The sequence below is a fragment of the Photinus pyralis genome, unplaced genomic scaffold (assembly GCF_008802855.1).
Source record: "Photinus pyralis isolate 1611_PpyrPB1 unplaced genomic scaffold, Ppyr1.3 Ppyr1.4_LG2, whole genome shotgun sequence".
NCBI lineage: Eukaryota > Metazoa > Arthropoda > Insecta > Coleoptera > Lampyridae > Photinus > Photinus pyralis.
Window position 1 is genome coordinate 11,101,569 of NW_022170403.1, and position 6,855 is coordinate 11,108,423.

The window sequence follows — 6,855 nt, forward strand, 5'->3', positions numbered from 1 at the left end:
CGGAACTATGTCTATATGTAGTGAACTTGTAGTCATAAAATATGCGATAACGGGCGATCAAAAATGAGTCGCGGTCTAGTCGCTTTTGGAAGTTCAAATCAAGTACGATTTTCCATGTAAACAAAAATTCCAAACGTGACTCGACAGCAACTCATTTTCGATCGCATAGTATTTGCTCCTTCCGTATTTACATCATATTTAGGATATCTCATACTCTAGTCAGTGTAAGACGGACTATATATGGAATTTTCAAACACTTTGTTCTCGATATACCCATTCGCATTTGAAGTGTCTTTGTGAGTACCCACTTCTAACGCTCTGACCTTTGTTCGCTAAAAATTTATCATGTCTTCGTTACTAGGCTGAATGTTGTTACCGGTTTGATTTTCCGTGTAGGGTACTGGTAATTTTTATATTATAGGTAGTCGTAATGGAACCGTAGTTGTTCTTAATGATCTTACAAAAAAGGTGCTCTGCCAAAGTTACCAATGGGATAACCATTGTCAGTTATTTTTCTAGTTATTGCTGTGGAATTCACCTGGACGCTCAGGGCTATTAACTAGCGAAACCAATGAAACTGTTGTCTCGTTATTCGCCACTGAAAATGACATAAAATTAATTTACTGTAGTTTAATAATCAGTTTTTTAAATACATTTTTATAATTTACCAATACGGCCACTGGGCTAACTCAAATTACCATGAAACTCAAAATTTATTCGGTTCGTAAACACACGACAAGTGCTGTTTAAATATAAGTATAACATTTCTTCACCAGTATGTTTTATACAGGGTGTAGCATCTAAAACCCCTCGGAACATATTTTCTTTACCCTAAAAGATACCGAAAAAACTGTTAGAGCAAAATTGTACACAATTACCGTCGTCATATTTTTAAAATATTTTTGATCACCAGAGGCGTGTTGTATTCCAGTGGCGTATCAAACTTGCGTTTTTTATTTATATTTATTGCGGATTTGGAAAGTACTTGAAAAGTAGGTACTTATTTTTTTATGTAACATGATATGCCCTTAACCTTAACGATTTCGCTGTTATAATCTGACATGATCAAATTTGACATACCTACACATACAAAACCATTTTTACCTACTGATTATAATTAAACTTACTAAACAGCTCCATTTAATTTTTAATGGAATTGCAGTTTTTTTGCTCTGTATAAAAACCCGGAGACGATTTTTTTCGGTGGGCAAACGAATTTATTAAAGACACAAAATTAAAATTTCAATACACTGCACAGATATTAATTATTTGAAGTTTCCCTGGTGTTCATGCCCTAATTACTGTAGGTACATATCGATTTTTAATTAGAAACTTTTCAGAGCATGGAATATTAAAGGTGCTATATTTTCATAAGTAGGTACCAACTACGAAGTCGCGTTTCATTGTCAACACGCTTCAGTTTTATGATTGTTTTCCATCAACGCATTGTTCATCTATAGTTACTGTGTGCTAGAAGAAAATATCTTATATACGGATTTGCACTTAATAAGAAACTGTTGCTCTAGCTGTTGCTAATTATTGACTTGTTTGAACAACCTACTCCACCTTTCAATTATATGTGAAATTTCTGAAAGTCTTTGAAACATTTATTAATTTGTATTTTTTTTTGTCAATTGAATTGATTGATGATCACCCATTCTGTGCGCGATAAAATTACTTTGAAAAACTCTCTCTGATTTGTTCATCCTCGAAATATTCTCCTCCCATAAATAAGAACAACTTGTAATTGATCATTTTTTGTAATCCTTTACATTGTCTTTGTAAAACTAAAATGACTGATTTGTTCCTGTCCAGTTGCACCGAATTGACATACATTCAGAAACTTGTTTTCGTACATGCGTTTACGAGCTTACTTCAGACCAGGGGCCTTATAACACAAGCCGTAGCTTTTTCATAACACGACTCATTTCATTTGCATATACCGAATTCATTAGGACTGGTAGTTATAGTTACAGGCAGATTACTTGTAACTTGTAGACTTGTTACAATTGCATAGTTTGTGTTATAGGCCTCAGATTGTACCTCTGCAACTACCGCCCATTATCATTTGTGTCCGATATTAGTTCATTACACACTATTTGAATTTATTATTCAGCCAGCATGTCCGCATTATCCGACCTAGACGAAAGCGATCTTCCTACAAAACTTATTTCAAATAGTGCTTCGTTTTATTGTTGGTAAAATCCATTTTGATGTTCGATTTGTGTGCCTCCAAATAATGTAAATCAACATTAGGGTAGAAGAAAAGTCTAAAACGTTCCCATACTTAAAACAGGAATTGATAAAAATGTAAAGGGGTCAGTTTGACAAGCGGCTGAAAGGGCGCTACATGTCTCAAAAACCATACCCTCATCGGGTGGCTTAAGCAAAAAATTGACGTGTAGTGGTTACATATAAAAAATTGCTTACAGTTTACCTATTGTATGGAGGACAGATATTGCTGTGTGCAATGGCGTGCTCTCGGGCGTGCTGTCACTACACCACCCACAAAACATCTGTCCACCTAGCTCAAAACAAATCAAAAGTTAAACTTGAAACTATAAAATAAAAATAAAACAAAATCCCTGAAAGAAAGAAACGCTTGCAAGCTTGTTTGGACGTATTACCCCGCACGCAGACAGCGACAATGAAAACAAGAAAGTTAGTTACAGTTTTTTTTCAATAATCCAAATAATCTGGTAGTACAAGATTTGCTATATAGAACCACTAAACTCACACAAAAACCCTAAACGATCCAGCAACTTCTCTTTTTCTTGAAAACGCTGAATTAGATGGCGGGCAAAACGGCTTGAATTTGATGACAAAATCTTCAGTGGCTGTTCAGACGGTAGAAACATTCACTTTTAACAAGAAAAGAACCTTAACAAAAAATCTCTCTGTACTTTTTCAACTCGCTCTTTCCGTAATCGGAAAATACACATTAATCTTCTCAAACAACTTTAATTAACTTGCTCCTACACAAAATTGATTTAGAAAGGTTACAAATAGCGTCTTCAACAAAATAAATAGAACTCTTTTAAATCGTCGTGAAATTAACAGCACCAGCCGTAGCAGCAACAGCCACACCGTTTGATCGTTGTCTTTAGTATTTAAAGAAACTTTAATACAACTCCTTATCACAAACAACCAGATGTAACTTTTAATAAAAAACGCAAATTTGACCAGATGTGTCCGCATTAAACCAATTGTATAATGACAAAAGCGATAAAATTTAAACAAGCATTACAACGAAAACTACGCAGTTACAAACAATTCTAAAAGGAAAAACAAACATGGAGATACAAATTCAAGTAAAACAAACCAACTCTGTGTTTATTCGAAAATAATCCCCCAGTTTTACTTAATTAATAGATCCCGTCATAATTTTTGGCGTTTAGACCTAAGTAATGTCTTATTTTATTTTATATTTATATTTATTTTTATTTACACAACAATCTAATCACAGGGTTGAAGGGGTCAAAAACCTTTCATTTCGTTAATTACATTGGAATTGTTGAATATTTCATGATCACAGTTGAAAAACAACCTGCAATTCATGTTTTGGCTTACCGCAGTATTTTTAGTGTTGTGGTTTATAGAAAATTGTGAAATTAGGTATGGTATCGAAAGTGGTTTGTAATTTTTCGAAATGTAAGGAAACGGAAATATGTAACGGTCTTCGCAAGATATTTTCTAAATGTCGTAATTTCAATTTGGTAGTGTAATTAATTTTTCGCCTTTTTCATCATAGTAGGTACAGGTAGTGAGACTCCTGGATGTAGTAGATATAAGATAGATCTTATTTTGTGTCTTCCAGTATTTTAAGTTAATGTGATCGCCGTCTATCAGTTCTTTTATTTGAAGTAGTACAGAGACGGATAGAAGATAATTAAGTTTATTTCTTATATTAATTAACATTTTCTAAACAAACATTTAACAATAAATTCACGATGGAAGAGACTCCCTCGGTAATTAGGAAGCGCACGGGCGTTCCAGAATAATCCAATGGCAGTTTATACCAACAAGAAATACGTTTTCAATAAATTGAAGAATTAAAAGCTTTTGCCATTTGAAAAGCTTTATGCGTGATACCTATTACAAAAAATCGTGATTCGGGGAATGTATTAGTTAGAACGAATTTTTTGTAGCTCGTCATTTGCAAAAGATGACCTACACAAACTATGATCAAATTGTTACTAAACTCAAGGTATTACAAAATTATTGCCTTCTACCACAGAATCGAGGTTCATACAATGCAAATAATCAATGTTAAATGAAAAGATATTACCTTGCAGTACTGTAAGATTTGAACTGCATGAGCAGCGTCAAACAATACACATTTTTATTTTACGATTGTGTAACATTGGCCGTCTAAATTACATATTCCTACTAGGTAATATCTTTTATTTACTGTTTTCGCCTTTTTGTGATTTTCGTGATTTTTTTAGTAACTATGTTATCTACTCCCTGAAATATCCACTTACGCGCCTTTGTAAAATTATAAAGAACGTTAATAACGACACTTACTTGTAATTCGAATTAAGTTTCCCCCAAGTATGCGAACGGCTAACGTAAATTATTTTAAATTTACCGAAAAGGGCTAATTATTTCTTTTTGCTTGCAATATAATGTAGATAAATTTGTACTGGTTAGAGGTGGTTGAGAGACTTACGGCAGTTTTGATTAATTAATAATTTTAAAACAAGGAAGCTTTAGCAATTGTCAGAGGAAGCCATGATTTGGTATTGCACTTTGGTTTTGTAAATTAGTTATGTCTGATAACACATTTTCAAAAAGTGAAAAATCTCCCTTATGTCAGATAATAATCAATGATTGAATAAAGAATATAAACTATCAGAATTGATTATAAGTATTCTGAGTAAATCGATTGGCATACTATTGGTATTTCAGTTTAATTAACGTAAGTATATGGGTTATTTGCGATAGTTCAGACCTGTGAGAACAATCACTGATGTTTTAAACTTTGAAAGCCCCTAAATACTGTTCTGTCTTTATGATCACTAATTTACTAATTTTATAATTAAACCGCAGTTTGCTTTGTTCTAAATTCCGGAGGCTAAAATTGAGTATGCTTAATATCTCTTATGATAGCGTGTGCATTTAACTCTCTATAATTCGTCTGGGATATGATCTGTTTATGCTCTGAAATTTCAGGCTTCAGGCAGAAATGCGCCATTTTCTTTGTAAGGTAAACTTTAGTTGATTCTATGATTCAACAACTGATCCCATTTAACCGTGATCCGCATGCCGCATTTCATTAAATATGTGGTCTAATCCAGCGGTTCATAATAATAGTTTAATTAAATGTATACGTATTTACGCTACGGGGATTTTACGCGGAGGAAATATTTATCGATCTTACCACTAAAATAGGTGCCCAAAGATATAATCAATCAGTTCACGATAATATCCAATGAAATAAAGAGATGCCGATTCCTAATACGTTGAAAAAGAAGCTTCCCCAAATTTGTCTATCAGTGCGCATGTAATCAATTATCAAATTAATTCGCACCTTATTTACGTTTCCCAATGCGCCGCAGGTGTAACGTGTATTTGTCCTATTGATACATTACATTATTTGTACCAAAGGCCTATGCAATTTCTCATTATTAAACGCGCCTAACTAAACCATCTGCCGCAACATGCATAATTAAAAGAGATAGATGTTTAAGATAGTTATACAGTCAATTCCGACAATAGGGTATTTTGTTATGCTCCATAGTCTTATGAGTATGGGTAAGGTGTGCAATTAAATTTTAAAGTAAATTACTTAATTAAGCCTAAAGGATTGCTCGCTGGTGGTATTTCACCCTAAGATAAAGCACATGGTTGATTCCTTGTGACAGAAATGGATCACATGCTCTGAAATGAAAATTAGACCATAGGTTAAAGCAACCATATTACGAGTATATGAAAGGGATTAGTGCTCAGTAAGCGATGATGTACATCTAATTTTCGGTTTAAATAAGTGAAATAATAACACGCGAAGGCCTTTCGACTGAACAACTTCTTTACGAAATCATAGGGGTCCGTTAACTTGGCCCCCCCCCACTGAGAGATTTCATAGTCGTATTGTTTTGAAATGAATGCGCTCGTTATGCGCTCATATGCGCCACCGATAATAACTCTTGCGCCATTATCGTTTTTTAGAAATTCGAAAAAACATTGGGGGGGCAAGTGAACGTAGCCCCCCCCCCCAGTACGTATTTTGTCCCTTGTAACTAGGTCACCTGATACATTTGGTTATGCGCTCAATTGCGCCACTTGAATTAAAGCTAGCGCCATTACGGTTAAGCCGTGACAAATTTTCAAAAAGTGGGGGGCCAACTTAACGTTTTTAAAAGTTACTTTTTTTAACATCTTTTCATACGAAATTGTACTCTCAGGTATGCGCTGAAATGCGCCGTAAAAAGATATCTTTGCGCCATTATTGTTTTTTGGTTATCCTTAAATATATTTGGGGGGGGGCCAAGTGAACGGAATCCCCCATAACGCATTTTGCTACCGGTATTTGTGTCACTTGATACATCTGGTTATGAGCTCAATTGCGCCACTTGAATTAAAGCTAGCGCCATTACGGTTAAGCCACAAAAAATTTTTAAAAAGTGGGGGGTCTAACTTAGCGTTTTCAAAAGTTATTTCCGGAAGAGCGTCCATTTTGAAAATATTTTACATCGATTCGGCCTTCGGAGTAACTCCTAAATACAAATTTTTAAAAACCTACCTATTTTACTTTCTCAGAATCGTTTAACTAAAGCTCCCCAAAAAACACCCTGTATAGTGTTTCTGAAACACTATAATGGCGCCAAGATTTTTGTTTACGGCGCATTTTAG